This window comes from Pseudorca crassidens, chromosome 13, assembly GCF_039906515.1.
Source record: "Pseudorca crassidens isolate mPseCra1 chromosome 13, mPseCra1.hap1, whole genome shotgun sequence".
In the NCBI taxonomy this organism is placed as follows: domain Eukaryota; kingdom Metazoa; phylum Chordata; class Mammalia; order Artiodactyla; family Delphinidae; genus Pseudorca; species Pseudorca crassidens.
In genome coordinates this window covers 58,421,773-58,438,506 of record NC_090308.1, presented here as the reverse complement: position 1 = coordinate 58,438,506, position 16,734 = coordinate 58,421,773, and the positions used below count along the sequence as shown (strand labels likewise).

At 39.5% G+C, this 16,734-nt stretch overlaps 1 long non-coding RNA gene across 1 annotated transcript in view; it reads left to right on the top strand.

The window, feature by feature from the left end:
• The first annotated feature begins 1,345 nt into the window (after positions 1–1,345).
• The window catches only part of LOC137204714 (uncharacterized), a 297,672-nt gene continuing 282,283 nt past the window's right edge, over positions 1,346–16,734 (top strand). The window contains exon 1 of the long non-coding RNA XR_010933799.1: positions 1,346–1,441. This is a non-coding gene — a long non-coding RNA (uncharacterized lncRNA). The remainder of the gene's footprint in view (positions 1,442–16,734) is intronic.

Here is a 16,734-nt window from a genome sequence, read left to right as displayed (position 1 = left end):
TCAACCAGCATACAGGCTCTCCTTTGAGCATTAGAAGACTTTGTTTCCAATTCTCCACTCCTCCACTCTCTTTGATATACAAGTGGCCTCATTTCCAACTCATGGCAACTAGGATGATTGCAAAGTCCTCAGCCTTTCTTGGAAGAAGGCACCATAGAAATACAAGTTCATGCTTACCTGTTAGTTTTTGTTCAGTGTTTTCCTGAGTCTCTGAAAATCCTGTTTTCAATAATGCAAATATATTTTAGATTTGCACCTCTTTTTACATAGGGTCTTGTAAATCTCTTTATGTAGGAAATTTAAAACCAAATTCCTACTCCAAATGCACCTGGAGGAGCAACTATGAGGCTTGCTTGATTTCAAACTATGTTTCACATGAATTGACTTAAAGTCTTCTAATACAAAAGAGTAACAAATAGTATTAAATATTTCAAGAGGTTTCCCATAACACTTGGGGGGAAAAAAACGGTATGAAACAAGTACCCATCAATTGAGGAATGGTTGGGTAGATTCCATGCTGTGGAATATTGTTATGCAGCTGTTATAAAAAGAGTGATTTGAGTGTGTACTTAACCAAAGGGGATATTCGTGATATGTGACTATTAGGTTAAAATGAAAACAAGTTTCAGAGAAATTTGTATAGGATGGCATCATTTTTGTAGAAAGCAAAAATATATATGCATAGATGTGTTTGTACATGCTGGTATGAGCACAAAGAAAGGTTTGGAAAAAAGCACAACAAACCTTTATAAGACTGGCCCCAATGAAATGGCAATGGGGGTAGAGGATGATAACTTTTTCATTGTCTATCTTGGTACTGTTTGACATGTTACAACGAGTACATGTTACTCATAATTATAAAATAACATAATAAATACAGTTTAAAAGGAAAACAGTTGTCTTATATTGTGTGTCTATAATAAAATCCCAAAGCAGGAGAGTTTGTCTGATTAGGAATTTGGGAATTCTGGTTGCTCTATAGGTAACAGCTCAAAGATCGTCCGCATTTAGACAGGAACAACCTTAAATTGTATGCCAGTTTTGGCCTGGAACATTCTTGGGGATGATTGAATGCTGCAGCTTTCAATACAAAGAAAGGAATTTTGATACCAGCTAAGCATTTCCCAGCTCCTGCCCTCTGATACTTTTCCCCATGATAGGAAAAATCAGAAGCTTGTAAATCATAACCAGGATATTCAGAGAAAATTTCTATTCTTGGTTTTCTCTGCCACTTATCTGTCCACTGACAAAGAATTAAAAAATTGTATAGGGCTTCCCTGGTGGCGCAGTGGTTGGGAGTCCGCCTGCCGATGCAGGGGAAGCGGGTTCGTGCCCCTGTCCGGGAAGATCCCACATGCCGCGGAGCGGCTGGGCCCGTGAGCCATGGCCGCTGAGCCTGCGCGTCCAGAGCCTGTGCTCCGCAACGGGAGAGCCCACAGCAGTGAGAGGCCCGCGTACCGCAAAAAAAAAAAAAAAAAAAAATTGTATAAGTGATGTGACATTTTAAGGAGTAAGAAGAATAACAGGTACACCTGTAGTAGGCTGCCAGGTGCACGACGCCTTAGCACCTTTACAGTCTGGTCAGGAAGTGAAGTTATGACACTAAGTTTTCCTACAAGAGTCTCTTTCTCTGTGGACTGCTGATTCCTACAAATGACTCTATGGTGCTTCCCGCTGTTCCATGCCATGATCTATCCCCCGCCGATGGCCCTTCCCCTCACACAGAGATACAAAATCTAGTTATTTCACTTCCTTCCTAGATGAACTGCAAACACTTATGATTTTGAAAAAACGAAGGAAGTGCTTTCTAAAATTCTCAGCAATGGCATGAGACATTCTGTAGTTTCAAAATTATACTCTCCTAGAGTTCTGAGACTTAATAACAATGATACTCCAAGAAAGAGAAGCCAGCTACCAGGTCTTTCAGGAGGATTAAAACGACTTTCAGACAGGTGTTGCATCACAGAAATTCAAGTTTACTGGATAATTAATCATAATCAAGTTAAATGGAATCTTTATCCAATTCTTACTTTATTCATATATTAATGTCACCTTGCCCCATTCCAGAAAACCTCTTTAGACTTTTCCCTTTTCTGACTAAGACAATTGTATGCAGCTCAACAGTTTACAAAGTCAGATTGCCACATGATCCATCCTTTATTCTAATACTTTTCTCTCCTACCATCACTCATCCAGTGTTCTCTCTTGCTCCTACCTCCCTTTCTTTTATCCCTTTGATTTTCCCCTCTGTGACTTGTATTACACTCCCTCACAAAGGTCTCTGTTTCCGCCATCCCTTCTTTCTGAGGCAGCACCATCTTTGTCTCAGATTCAATGATGTCCTCCAACAGGCCAGCCTGGGTTGGGGTTCTGGGTTGACAATAAAGATTTGATACTGAGGTAGAGGAAACTCTCACACAGAGAGAGGGCTGTGGCCGTGGAAAAGGCACTATGACCAAGTTGGGGAATTGAAATTTCATTTCCTTGGAGGGGGATGGAAAAGAGGTTGTAATATGGAGTCAGGTTTCCCTTACCAAAAGCCCCTACTTCAACTCTTGTAGATGTTACCACAAATATGCCTATATTTGCCTACAGATTTTTTAAAACCTTCAAACATCTTATATAAATTCATGTGAAAGGCAATAAATGAACAAACAATAAAATAATAATAGTTATTCAAGAGATCCTACGAGGTGTTGAAAAAGAGAAGACATAGCTGAGTTGGTAAGAGGTTACTGTGCAGAATGGGGGAGAGGCTGGAAATAGGGGCGTTCTGTCCTAGCCTCTGCTGCATCCCATCCCATAACCCACTTCAGCCCGAGAGTGTCCTTAGAAATACTTGACATTGCAGGCAGGATCCTGAGACAGGGAACTGGAGAAAACCTCAGCCCTTGACCTTGGGGTGTTTCTAATATCACTGGTAGATGGATCAAAGGATCCCCTCCATCATGACCCTTTGGTCAACTATTAAACTCATAAAAATAGCATCTTCTCAGAATTTGAAAAAGAATAGATACGTGTATATGTATAACTGAATCACTTTGCTGTACAGCTGAAACCAACACAACATTGTTAATCAACTATGCTCCAATATAAAATTTAAAAAATTTTTTAATAAAAATTTTAAAAAGTAAAAACGTAAAAAAATAGCATCTTCCCATATCTTGGTTTTCTAGCAATGAAAACAAAAGTGCTATTTTTTCCCGAGTTATCTAAGCTCCAAGAATCAAGTGATCTATATTTCAAATACAGAGGTTCTTTATTATCAAACAGTTGTTTTTAATTCAGGAATTATTCATTTCATTTTTATTTGGGGGTTATATGTATAAAACCAGAATTAAATATTTAAAATCTTAATGGAGTAATTATTCATGCATGTCACTGAGATATTTGGTGAAAATATACTATACTCTGAGCAGGATAATCTTCCTTAACTGCAGATGGAGGAAAGTTGTAAAATCTTAAAAAAAAAAAAAATGTATTTGGTGAACAGCTCCTGGGTATGTGGGCCAATCTCAGCCAATTAGAGGCTATTCATTAAGGCCCCAAAAGTGTTGCCTGGGTAGCAGATTAATAATGGCACAGACCTCTTTCAGGTTTCATGACAGGGCCTATTCTTTGCCAAATGTATCACATTTGAGAGTCTGTAGCCTGTTAAGAGTATTCATTAGGAAAAAGAATTATAATTTCCCAAGTTTTAGGGATTTTTTTTTGAAATTCCCCACATTTCCACTAAACTCCAATTTCTTGATAACTTTACAAGAAAACAGTGTAAATTCACTAACTAGTAACGCTTAGAAAACATTTTGTATTTATTGTATTAGGAAGTAATTTGGTAACTTTGAAATGCTGCTCACAATTAAAACCATAAGTCATATTTTTCCACTTTCTGAGCTTCCCTCTTCTCTTGCCTTCTGTTTTCCCTTTGGCTAAAATAAGAGAGCAGTTTGAGGTAATTTGAGGGGGGAAGCTGAAATGAAATTTGATTCTCTGTTCTAAATTTTCCTTTCTTTTTGTTCTCTCTCCGTCCTCTTTTTTCTCCCCTCCCTGGCTTCCTCCCTTCTCCCTGTCTCTCCACTGCACTGTTGTCCTCACCACAATCAAATGTTTCCTGTCACTGTCCCATGTAAGCTGCAGTAGCAGAGTCCTAGGCACCAGGAGCTGGGCACCAAAAGCATAGCACACCTTCTCTGCCCTCCAGGAGCTGGCAGCTCAATCAAGAAGACCAAATATATACACATATCTTCTTGCCCTACTTTGTGTCAGGCTCTGTGTTAGGTGATAAAAAAAGACTCCACCCTAACAACAACAGCCAAAATAAAGTAGCTAACACAGCAAAATACAATAATCACCAAAGGTCCCATAGACCAAAAGTGTTGTGGAAGACCAGAAGAAAAGAGATTTCAAATAGAAGGGATCATAGAACCTAAACAGAACAGATACGGTGGGAAACTGTAGTCCTAACTATGAATATTGGAATCTCCTCTATATAAATAAAAATGAATTTGAAATGTGAGCTCTATATGCCTTCTCTACCATACATCAGATAGCAGACATATTTTTGTGGTTGATTTGGAGATGGAGATAAAGAACCTGAATCCAAAGACGTGAATTTAAGTTCTATCTCTGTTCATTTAGCTTACATTAAGTATGATTCAAAATTTTAAATTGCATCGTAGATGGTAAATATTATTTGTCCCTAAAATGCTAAGTGATTTTGCTAAATTTCATTTATTTGTCCTTAAAAAAAGGCATTTATTAGTCTTTGAAAAAGAAAATTATTGAGAGAGGAGGTAATAGCATCATTTTTAGGAGTCTATAGTACAGCAAAACTAAAGGGTTTGTATTTACAATAATTAGCAGACCCAGAAAAGGAATTCCAACTGTGAATGTACTTATGACATTTTTCTGTCTCACTCATAGGTGGGAGACTAAGTGAAATGACACATTCTTAAATATCATCGCGCGCACACGCGCGCACACACACACGTGTGTGTGGGGATATATATATATATATATATATAAAATCACCAGATACTATGTTCTTGATGTAAAGATAAGTTGTTTTAATTCTGACTCAGCCTCCTTCCAATATTTTTTCAAAGAGTCCTTGTATAGTTTTGGAGCTAATTATTTACCAAGTAGAAATTGGAGAGGATTCAGTCTGGAAGAAGTCCATTTTAATGTAATTGTTCTGGTGTTTAGCACATCCTAGTATTTGTCATCTGTTGCTCTTGCTTTGCATTCAAAGGGTTTGGGATATGATGACCTTTAAAAAAAAAAAAAACCCGCGGTATTGTGTAACACGGCCCCACTTCATTGTAATGCAGAATGCATAGCTTCGAGTGTTTGCAACACTCTGCAGCCAGTTCCTTTCACACTGAAAATAGACACAGGGCCAATGTGAGTGCACACTTTTTTTTCCAGCTCCACTAATCTTGCAGCTGACATCTTAGCGAACAATTAAGCATTCAAGAAAGTTTACGAAATTTAAAGCCAAATTACCAGCCAGTCCCTACTGATAATCTCAATCACATATTTTGCCAAAACTTGCACCAAGAAAATATGGTCACTTTAAAGGGACAAACTCAATCATAATTCAGCAGCAGAAACACCTGGACCCACCCAGTCTGGTTATTTCATTTATTAAAATTCTTTTTTGTTGTTGTTATTGTTGTCATTAGAAAAAACAGAGACATTTGGGGGAAACCCCATGAGGGCTTTACCTGAAGTTTTTGTCGTTTATAAAACATTAGATATTTATTTTAAAGAGATCTATAAAAGCCACAATGAATCTCCCACACAGCTTTCTTTAGCAGATTATAGGTAAGAATGTTAAATATAAGAGGTTACTAGAATTTTCCATTCCCAAGGGGTTGTAAAGAGATTATCTTCAAATTCCAATTTAGGAGAAGGGAAGGAAGATCCTTTCTCTGCTGTTTCTTCATAGTCACAATGCATCATAAGAGAGTTACACGGAAGTGTTTTCTGGACCACAACTTCGTCAGTCCCTACCACCCAAGGTTGTAGCCTCACACGCAGGACTATGTGGTCCTGAAGGTCATTGATGGGGGTCTTTGGAGGAATAGCTCTTCCTGGCATTTCTCTCACATGTTGGGATAATTGACAATTCTCACCTTCCCACCCCCAAGACTACACTGTAATACATGTCCCAACTCTGCCCTCAGTCACTTGACCATTTTCTACGATCATTTCAAAGTCAGCCAAAGCCAGCCCATCATTGCTGACAACCCTCAGTGGCTCCACTGTCCCTGGCATAAAAGTGAAATCATTACTTGGGAATTCTGGCTCCAGCCCATCTGCATCAGACACGCAGGTTTACTGAGCATGGAAACAGCAATCGGAGAACGAAGCACTTTCTGGATGCCCCTGGGTCCCTGGTGTGTCTGTGAATAAAGCTCTTATAACATTTTCACCACCTTTGCCATTTCCAGACTTTCCACTGCTCCTCTCCTCAGGCAGGCCCTCTTTCTCTTCCTTCAGATCTCAGGACATTCTCTAGAAGGTTCTTTATCATCTACTCAAGTCCTTGACGCCACCTCAGAATTTCAGCAGCATGTTATCTTAAATGTTAATTACCATTTTAGGTAGAAATTTTTTTTTCCCCAACTAAATTATAAGACAAGATAAGGATCCACAGGCAGTGTGTATTCCAAGGCCTGGGAAAAGGCATTCTTGGTATTTCACAGAGCTTTATTAATGATATTTTTTAAAAGGTACATCCTGAATGGGAGGACAAGTACATGGCTTCAAAACTGATGGTCTTGTAGTGACCTGAAAACTTTCAATAGAAAATGATGTTAAAAATGTGTGGATTGGGGCTTCCCTGGCGGCGCAGTGGTTGAGAGTCCGCCTGCCGATGCAGGGAACACGGGTTCGTGCCCCGGTCCGGGAAGATCCCACATGCCGCGGAGCGGCTGGGCCCGTGAGCCATGGTCGCTGAGCCTGCGCGTCCGGAGCCTGTTCTCCGCAACGGGAGAGGCCACAGCAGTGAGAGGCCCGCGTACAGCAAAAAAAAAAAAAAAAAAAAAAGTGTGGATTGTGGACTGCTCGCTGTCTCCTCACGTACGGAATGGACTACATGAAATGAAATCAGGACCAAGGTCAAGTATCATCATTCTTCAATCCTGACTCTGTCTGTGGTCTTGGGAAAGTTAGTTTATCTTTACCTTTTTACAGTTTGCCCTTTTGGGGAAGAGGAGATTAAAAAGTACCCTTCCCAGAAATAGTGACACTTTATAGTTTAGGAGAAGTATTTAACTAATGGGAATCAGGCTCATAAAACAGAAGCAAGATTGACTGATTCTGATTGAGCTGATTTCACTCTATGACTAACTGTCTCCCCAAATTGGAAGTTCTCAGTGTCTCCATGTGAGCCCCAATCCCTGTCAGTTGCTTAGTTCTTCACAGTATCACTGAGAGAGAGCCTGTTCCAGGCGCTCTAGCTACTGCCAAGGCATCAAAAGATTTTATCTTTTTAAATCTTTCTGTACATTCTGCATGTAACAATTTATTTGTTTTTTTCACAAAATACTTACAGAGCTCTAATGGCATTAGATACCCGACATTCAATAAGTTCATGGCACTGAGTGGCACTGGCCTCCGAGTATTCAATGAGAATGCTGTTTGGTTCTTTTTCATTTTAATTGCTGGAATGGCTGTGGATATAAGTTGCTTTGCACAAAAGGGTGACAAATAATGATGAAAGACACCAGAGTGCTCTCATGTGTGGCTTCGTCAGGAAGGAGAAAAGAGATTATTGCAGCTGAACTGATCACATGGAATTTGCTGGGCCTTCCTTCTCCCTCCCCCCCCCCGCCCCCATCGCCATCACATCCCTTGACCGAAATGCATTTCTTACGGGTTAGGAGGGATCCAGCTGAATAACACACAAAAATTGATCCTATTAACAATGATCTTTAGAATGTTCAAGGACATAACGCCGCTTTTGTGAGGTTCCAACATAAGCATCTCCAATCCTTAAAGGAGCAAATTGTTTCTGATTCTGTCATTTTCTTCCTAGGGAACTGTTGCCTCAAAACAGAGCTGCTTTGGGAAGGGAGGCGGGAGGGGGAAAGGAGGGCACAGCCTCCAGTTTAAAACAATGCTCAGGCCGGCCTTCCTTCCCAGCAACGTGGACGCCACTTGTATCTTTAATTAACGTTTTAATCCTTTAAAATCATTTAATATTAGGCAACTATGTTAATGCTGCAAAATCAATGCTAAGAAAACTGTCAGCAGAGATAATAGGTAAAATTATTTTATGATCTACCAGGTTTTCAATTGTTCTTTTGTTAAAAAAAAAAAAAAAACCTCTTCATCACTCTAACAGAGTCTGAGCGATCATTAAGGAAAGAATGAGTCTGTGTCCCATATCACTGAACATCTATGTGCCTGATGAAGTAGATATTTCAACCCCCTTTCCTGGTGGCAAAGTGGCTTTTCTGTTCGGTAGCACTGAGGGAACCTGGGTTCCTTCCTCCCCTCAGGAGTTACTCCTTTCTTCTCTCCCCTTCCTTCTGCTTTAGGGAATTGCCTCTGCTACCTGAGAGGCTGTTTTTCAAATGCCTGCATCTGTGCCCTCCCTGGGCCCTGCTTCCCCTGCTCAGTGTACCTACTCTTGGCAGCCAGCCTTCAGGCCTTCACGTCTGTGACCCTTGCCACCAGCCCTCGCCTCAAAGTTTCTTTGGTAGTTTTCTTATTTCAGCCCTTAGAAGCATCCTGTGAAAGCCTGTGACTCCTAACAGGATGGATAACTGTGTGCATATTGCATAAACACCTCAGCAGCGGGACACGGGCTATTTCGTACCCTGGTTTAAATCTTTCAAAATAGAAACATTCTCTCTCTCTCTCTCTTCTTCATTCTTAATCAAGCTGTTACTTGCAGGCATTTTCATTATGACACAGGGAGCCCTATACACAAAACCGTGGGCTTTCTAGTCATAATATGCTGCTGGTGCTTCCAGAATCCAGAGAAAATTCACTGATGGGTACGGACTAAGGTTGTGGTTTTGAACTCCTCTCAACAGGCACTTTACGAATAACACCAATAGTGACAATTCTCTGTTAAAAGAGAGCGCCTGTAATTACGCCTTGGACACACATGTTAATAAGTGAGTTTCAGCTATGTCTTCCCACAATAGAGGACACATCATTTCCATCGGGGAATCAGAGGCAGAAAAATGTTGTCCTTCATTAAATTCTACTCTTTCTGTGGTGGCTTTTTAAGTTCTGCAAAATCTGGACAGCAGAAGATTTGTTTGGAAGAAGGACAGTCTCTCTACACCTCTCCCAAGACAAATTCTGAGAATAGGAAAAATGATGGGCCTTAATCATTTTCTCTAACCCAGGGTCCCTGTGTGTGACAATATAGCTTTCTATTGAAGGGTCCAAGAGTGGGGGAGGATTCAGGTCTGTGTACAGATGAAGTGAAGTCCCCAGGGGCAGGCAAGATGAGATTTAGTATCTTAGCGCTGCAAGAATTTTTTTAAAAAGTGGAAAGTAGGTAACTAAGAAGAATCTGATTGGAATTGAGAGAATAGCACTCAGATTTAAGAAAACACCTTCCCATCACACCCAAGTCCTCTTCGCTGTGGTGTGAGATGGCATAAAAGCCTTCAGATGGAAACCCCTTTTTATCCTGAGTGACCAGAGTTCTTTTCCGGGATGACCAGTTTCAGGGTCTCCAATTATCTACCACAAAGAATATTTTATGTTTAAAAAGCACATATATACAGTTGTTGATAATGATTTAAGTGGCTTGTTTGTACCTTGTTCATTTTTATGGTTTATTGAGAGAGAAAAATTTAGAATGAAGGATTTGCTGTTGGTAGTTTTCTTATTTCAGCCCTTAGAAGCATCCTGTGAAAGCCTGTGACTCCTAACAGGATGGATAACTGTCTGCATATTGCACAAACACCTCAGCAGTGGGATGCGGGCTATTTCGTACCCTGGCTTTAGATCTTTCAAAATAGAAACATTCTCTCTCTCTCTTTCTTTCTTCTTCATTCTTAATCAAGCTGTTACTTGCAGGCATTTTCATTATGACACAGGGAGACTTATACACAAAAATGTGGACTTTCTAGTCCTAATAGGCTGCTGGCTCTTCCAGAATCCAGAGAACTGGATGGACTTTCCCAATTTCCATATTCTAAAGTAGGAAGCATGAAAAGAGTTTGTCAACTGTAATAAACACTACGACAATGAAAGATGTCACCAGCGTCCACTCTCTTATTGCTTGGGTCAGACACTTTTCTTTTTGAAACAGAAAACCTGGTTCATTGTTGAGGCTGATGCTATAGTTTTTAACAGGATCTTTCAACACCTGATGGACTCAACGGAACCAGAATGTTTCTAGTAAGTGTTTCCATGAGATTTCCTTATAAGTGTAACTTTCAATTCTTTTCTACCAAAAAAAACCCAAAAAAGGAAAAACTGTTGCTCTGAATAGTTTAAAATCGTTTTTATTGAAAGTGGGAGGGACAGCTCTTCATGTCAGGGACGGGTCTTTTTGGAAGCTTCTGAAGAGTCCACCATTTTATTACGCCCATGTACAGTGGGAGGGAAATGGAGAAGTTTGAATGGGCTCCGAAAGAACTGTTCTTTGTGCATCTCACTCTCTCCTGATGCGGTATGTGTTCCAGGAAAGAGGACAGGCACGGAGACTAAACACAAAAATCAAAATGGATTTTACTCCGCCTTCAGTACACAGCACGACACAAAAGTCCATTGTGCTATGAGATAACTGCGAAGATGAATGGAGTTGGCTGTCACGGAGGTAGCTGTGGGGCCCGTCTCTATTGGATCACAATCCAGGGCTGAATTCCTTTCTGGTTCATCAGGGTCTGTTGGTACCACAGGAAGTGTCATGATCCTTTTTTTCACTAGGGCCAGATGGTGTCCTTTTTGAGGCCTTACTAATGCCCAGTTTTCCACATGTAAAACTCCTGGGAAAATGACCTAACTCACAGCTGCTTAGTGAGGCTTGAGCAGATCTTTAGAAAGACTTCTGTCAAGGGCAAGAAGATTGTACCACTAGCAGGATAAAGGGGGAGGCTGTGGCCAGAAATGTATCAATTACAAACTATTTTTAAACTACTATCATAATTTGCATTGTGATTTGCACAGTGTATGTCTTCATAGGCGGTGGCTGAAAGCTGGTTCACAAAAGCTGCTAATTGCTAGAGATGCTGATTGTTTTCCTAGCAGAAGTTTTACCTTCCTTGAGAGCAGATGGCCTGAATAAGAAGAGAAAATGTGGTCCAGAAGGGTCGGGAAAGGACAAAAAGTGAAAGATTCCCTAGATAGCTGCAAGGAGCCTGGGGAGAGGGGAGGGACCTTGGTGTTATAAAGAGCTAGAGAAAGTGGAAACTTTTGATGTATGTGCTTGTGTTTACCAATGAACTGGATGATTCCCAAGGGCGGACGACTGCAGGTGTGATATTCAGAAAGCAAGATGCCTTTCTATTAACTGAGTTATAGTGAGAAGACATCCAAGTTGTTACAGGGGTCAGAGAGACTCACTGAAAGTTACTGTAGGATTTTCTCCCACCCTAGAGAGCACGGATATTAATTACCTTTGGGATAAATCTACTCTTAAGAAAGTCTTTGAAGCCTTGCTTATTTTTGTGTGTTGTATAGTAATTGATTCTTGCTTCTTTGTGTATTTTTCCCTTTGTGGAAATTTTTTAAAAATCTACATTGTTGCTTTTGACTTGTTTAAAGGGGCCTTTTCTAGCCTTTAGAGTTTTCATTACCATTTTAATTAATGTGTGACAAATGACAGATTCTTCCTGTCATGTTTGAATAGTATGTTGAAGTTTTTTCAAAAGTCTAAAGCCAGGTACAAAATAGGTTTGTATTTTTTTATTCCAACTGTACAAAAAACATTTAGTACCATCTCTCTGCAAACGAGTGAAGTATCAAATAACTACCACGCGGATCTATTTCTAAAAAGTTATTTTTTTCAGGTATATAATATTTATACAAATTTGCTTAATTTTTAGGTCACAAACATCTAACAGTGTAGTACTGGGGAGGAGAAGAAAAACTGATGTGAAACGTTTGACGTGTTTTCAATCAAGTGCCTAACAGTAAGTCTACTAAAAGAAATGTCTCATTCGCGTGTTTTAAACCTAACAATAGCTGCATAGCAAATGGCAGATCAGTAACATGAGAAGGAAGCAATACCTTCTGCAATTTTTATTCTCTCTGAGATTTTGGATACAAGACGGTGATTAGCTATCTTTACTGCTCGGAACCTGAAAAGCATCCCTATCCATAATGTGCAGATTACTGACTTAACTGTTCATGAATATTTCACAGAACCTTGCCTCCCTTATGTAACTTATTATGGCTTGTGCCTGGATGTGAATTGTCATAAAGTAACGCAGCATCCACAGAAAACATTTTAGGGAGAGGCTGCCAACCTCAGAGGATGATTGATATTTTGCTCAAGTGGTACCGGTTTTGTTCACACTTAAAATGCCCAGATCCACGGAGAACTGGTATGTTTAGGACACGAATCTGACAAGGTAGCAGAGAAGGAAGGACATTCTCCTCTGGTTAGCAACCAGCAGCATTAGAACAAAGACACCAAAATTTTAATTAAAGGCATAATTCGCTTGCTTGTTTTTAACTTTCTCTTTAAGCAATAATACAGCTCACTAGAAATAGTTTCAACTATAATTCTGCTGATTAGTATTGGTTTCTCTTTTATTTTAAAAAGGAGAACAGACTCAGGTATCCTGTGTACACGTAGGATCCATGTTGAGCAGCTAACGAGCCCTAGAGATAGAACCAGGATTCCTCCGCTGGGTCAGTTACATGCAACCAGGCTTTTAGCAGAAACTAGCCTTCTGTCTCCTTCCTTTCATGGGCAGGGTTACGTTTTGTTGTGACACAAAGAAATCATTCCCTCCCTTGTTCACAAAGCCCCACAGGACTAGCTCTCCTTTATTACTGCTCTTTTCTTTCTCTGAATGCTATATATTTTTTTATTTACATAAGAATTCTTGTAGATGTTTTATTTACATATGTATTCAACTCATTTTGGATGAGTGAAAAGAAGTGAGGAAACCCTAAACCCAAAAGCACACTTTTACAAAGACTAAAATTCATCTCTGTGGCTGTCAGTGTCCCAGAAAGTAACTCTAATCTTGCTTTCGTCTTAATTGTTGAGTCTTACTCTTCATATCTTGGGTAGAAATTCGGAAGGTATTCAGGGTCTTTCCAAGCTTCAAGTTTGATGCTATGTAGTCTTGTTCTGTGGAGGTGAGGAAGCCAAGTGTGTCATGTGAAAAGAGGCCCTCTGACTTGGAAGATACAGTTCAGTTATTACAATGGATCATCAGAGAAAGAAATAATGAAGTTGAGCTCCAGATGAGTGACCATAATACTTTTATCTATGAAAGTTTAAGATGTGACTGGAGAAAAGCAAAGTATATTCTTTTAAAATAATCAAAAATTCATCTTTAACATTATTCACGATTCAAATAAATTCTGATCTTTGTTTCAAGACTATCCATTCAATCTACAGAGTTTGTAAGTTCAAATGGTCAGTACAATGTTAACTGACAGCAGAAACTAGAGCCTCCCTATTTTTTTTTCACTATTATAACTTCTGGGGGGCAGGGAGAGACTCCCTTACTGAAAGTTTTAAAGTAATTTCTCAAACAAAAGACCTAGTAAATCTTGAAAAAAATCCCTTCAGTTAGTTTTCATGTCCCACATTGTGGGAATGTGCAAAATATACTTTTTCCCATTTTTAAAAGGTGTACTAAATAAAAAAAATCATCCTTTTTGCCCCCTCAGGCATCGCCTGTGTTGAAAAGAATCACTTCTTAGAATTTACCCTATGAGTTATTGGAATCTTCCAGAGGAAATTTTACTCACTTTTTTTTTGTTGTATCCAAAAATATTAATTGGAGCTCCTACTGTTTCCAGGTAATTATGTTAGACATGAGCAGTGTAAAAAAGAATCAGACATAGACCCCCTTCTCTGATGTTTGTGGGATCCTGTGATGACAAGCCAATTAGGGACAGACAGTATAAAGATTGGAGGAAGTGGAAGGACATCCTAGGTATTAGTATCCCATCACATCCTTTTCCTCCCCTTTAAGTTCTTGAAGATTCTATTGAAGGCTCAATGTACAATAGGAGTTCAACAAACACTAACAGTTGTTGATTAAGTTCTAGCACTTGATTAAGTTGAGTGGCACTCAACGTGCCACTAAAAAATGTCACTTGATTCCTTCTTTATAATATTCCTGGACGAGGCTGCATCATTGCTGCTGCTACTATTTAATCTGTTTTCTGGATTACTCCAAAATCTTTATACTAATTCAGATTGTAAAACTACTTTCAGTGCATTAAAATTGCAGATTTATTATTCCACTCTGGGCTGTGAAAGCGTCTGGAACCTAGGTCACCTGCTCGGTCTTCAGATCATGCATCTGTTACTAACACATTCACCTGCAAGTTAGCTAAGAAAGACCAGATGACTATGCAGGTACCCCCATGACAAGAGCATCATTAAGAAGGAAGGGATTATAAATCCATAGATTTTGAAGTTGGAAGGAAATTTCAAGATCATCCAACAATTTCATTCTACATGGGAGAGAAATCAAAGGCAAGAAAGTACTTTATCTTATGTAAGGAACGGCACCAAAAACGGAAGAGGCTTAAACAAGCTTTATTTGGGTACGCTCCGGGGCGAGGTTCACTGGTCCAAGAGAAAGGGGCCAGAGAAGTCGCGTCCGGGCGAGGGTTTGGGCAGAATTTATAGGGGAAGAAGGGAAAGGGGTGTGGTGAATCCGGGAGGGCGCAGGGTATTCCTTATTTGGTGGTCTTTTCAGGTATCGTGGGGGAAAGTTAGTCCCGCCCCTCGAAAGGCGGGAAGGCTGGGCCGGGTGGAAAGTCCCCAGCTCAGTTCCTGGAACTGGGTGGTCCGGAAAGTCTCCAGGTCAGTTTCAACCTGCGAGTCTGATTGCGTTCCCCTGCCTCGGGCCAATTGGCCTTGCATCTTACTCATCAACAGTACCTGAAACAGTAAAATAATAATAAATAGCATAAAGTTTGTGTCTGGCATAGGGTTAACAATTCTGTATACATTATGTCATTCTTATCATGAAATCGGAGATGGTGCTAATTTCTATATTTTTGCAGATGAGAAAACTGAGATTCCTAGAGGTTAACGAACGTACTCAAGTTCCTTAGTCGGTAAAGAGTGGAGCCACATGGTAAATCTGACTCCAAAGCCTAAGTCCCTTTTCCCACTCATTATTACTATCACATATGATTTTACACTAGGTGCAAATAAATGGGTTGAATTTATAGTATTAGGATTTCCTGGTTGATGTACTCAATGAATGTAGAAAGAAAGAGGGACAGAGGGACAGAGTGAGGGAAGGTAGAAGAAAGAAACCTTATTCAAAATATCCCTGAGTGCCATTACTTCCAAGATTTCTAATCTGGGTCCTTTGCTTTCAGTCCAATGTTATTATTCTTAAAACCAGGTTCTACCAGATGATTATTCCGTGACTCTTAATTAGTAAACTCAGAAGATTAAGTAAACTGTATCAGTTCAGTAGGATAAAAGTTATTACATAACATAAAAAGCTTCCTAATGTTGATCTAAAAGTATTAACATTGTTACCTCACCAGGCACTGGAAAAATCACGTGAAAACCTCTGCAGTTATATAAACATTACAAACTTTAAAATTCAATAATCTAAATATACTTTACAGATCAAATAGATTATCTTCTTTGCAATGGATAAACATTTTACATACATTCATTAGCTAAAGGTAATTAAGGAAAAGCCTACTGGCATAAATATTTCAGAATTTATTTCTATCTATGAATGAATGCATTTTTTATTTTTGTTTTTCATACATTTGTAAACTAATATTTTGTTTTTATGCTTATTCTAGTGTACATGCATAAAATATGTATATTAATCTTTAAAAATAAAATCAACAGATTCTTCTTGTAATTTTTTGTGATACAAGCTATGTAGCATATTATATACTATACATTAAGATTTCACTACAGGGACTTCCCTGGTGGTGCAGTGGTTAAGAAACCACCTGCCAATGCAAGGGACACGGGTTTGAGCCCTGGTCCGGGAAGATCCCACATGCCACGGAGCAACTAAGCCCGTGTGCCACAACTACTGAGCACGTGTGCCACAACTACTGAAGCCTGTATGCCTAGAGCCCATGCTGTGCAACAAGAGAAGCCACAGCAATGAGAAGTCCATGCACCGCGACGAAGAGTACCCCCGCTCGCCGCAACTAGAGAAAGCCCGCGCGCAGCAACAAAGACCCAAAGCAGCCAAAAATAAATAAATTTATTAAAAAACAAAAAGATTTCACTACAATGTAAAGCACTGATGAGCACTTTTTCATAAATAATTGGTTTTTCTCCCCCTCAGGTATGACTTATAAAGCATTTTGAAATTGCCAAATAGATTTCAACTTCACTATTATTGTTATTATGTTTAAACTACGACTTTAAAACGCATTACTGTTGTCATTATTTAATAATTAACTCTATACCCTGCGTTAAGTACCTACTATGTGCCTGACCTCAACCAGGAACTACAATATAGTCTAATACAGGAATGAACGTTAGGCTTCTTTTTTTTCCTCTGGGGTTTTATTCTCTGGTTCTTTAAGAATTCAACATTTGAAATCTCTAGTGACTTGAGA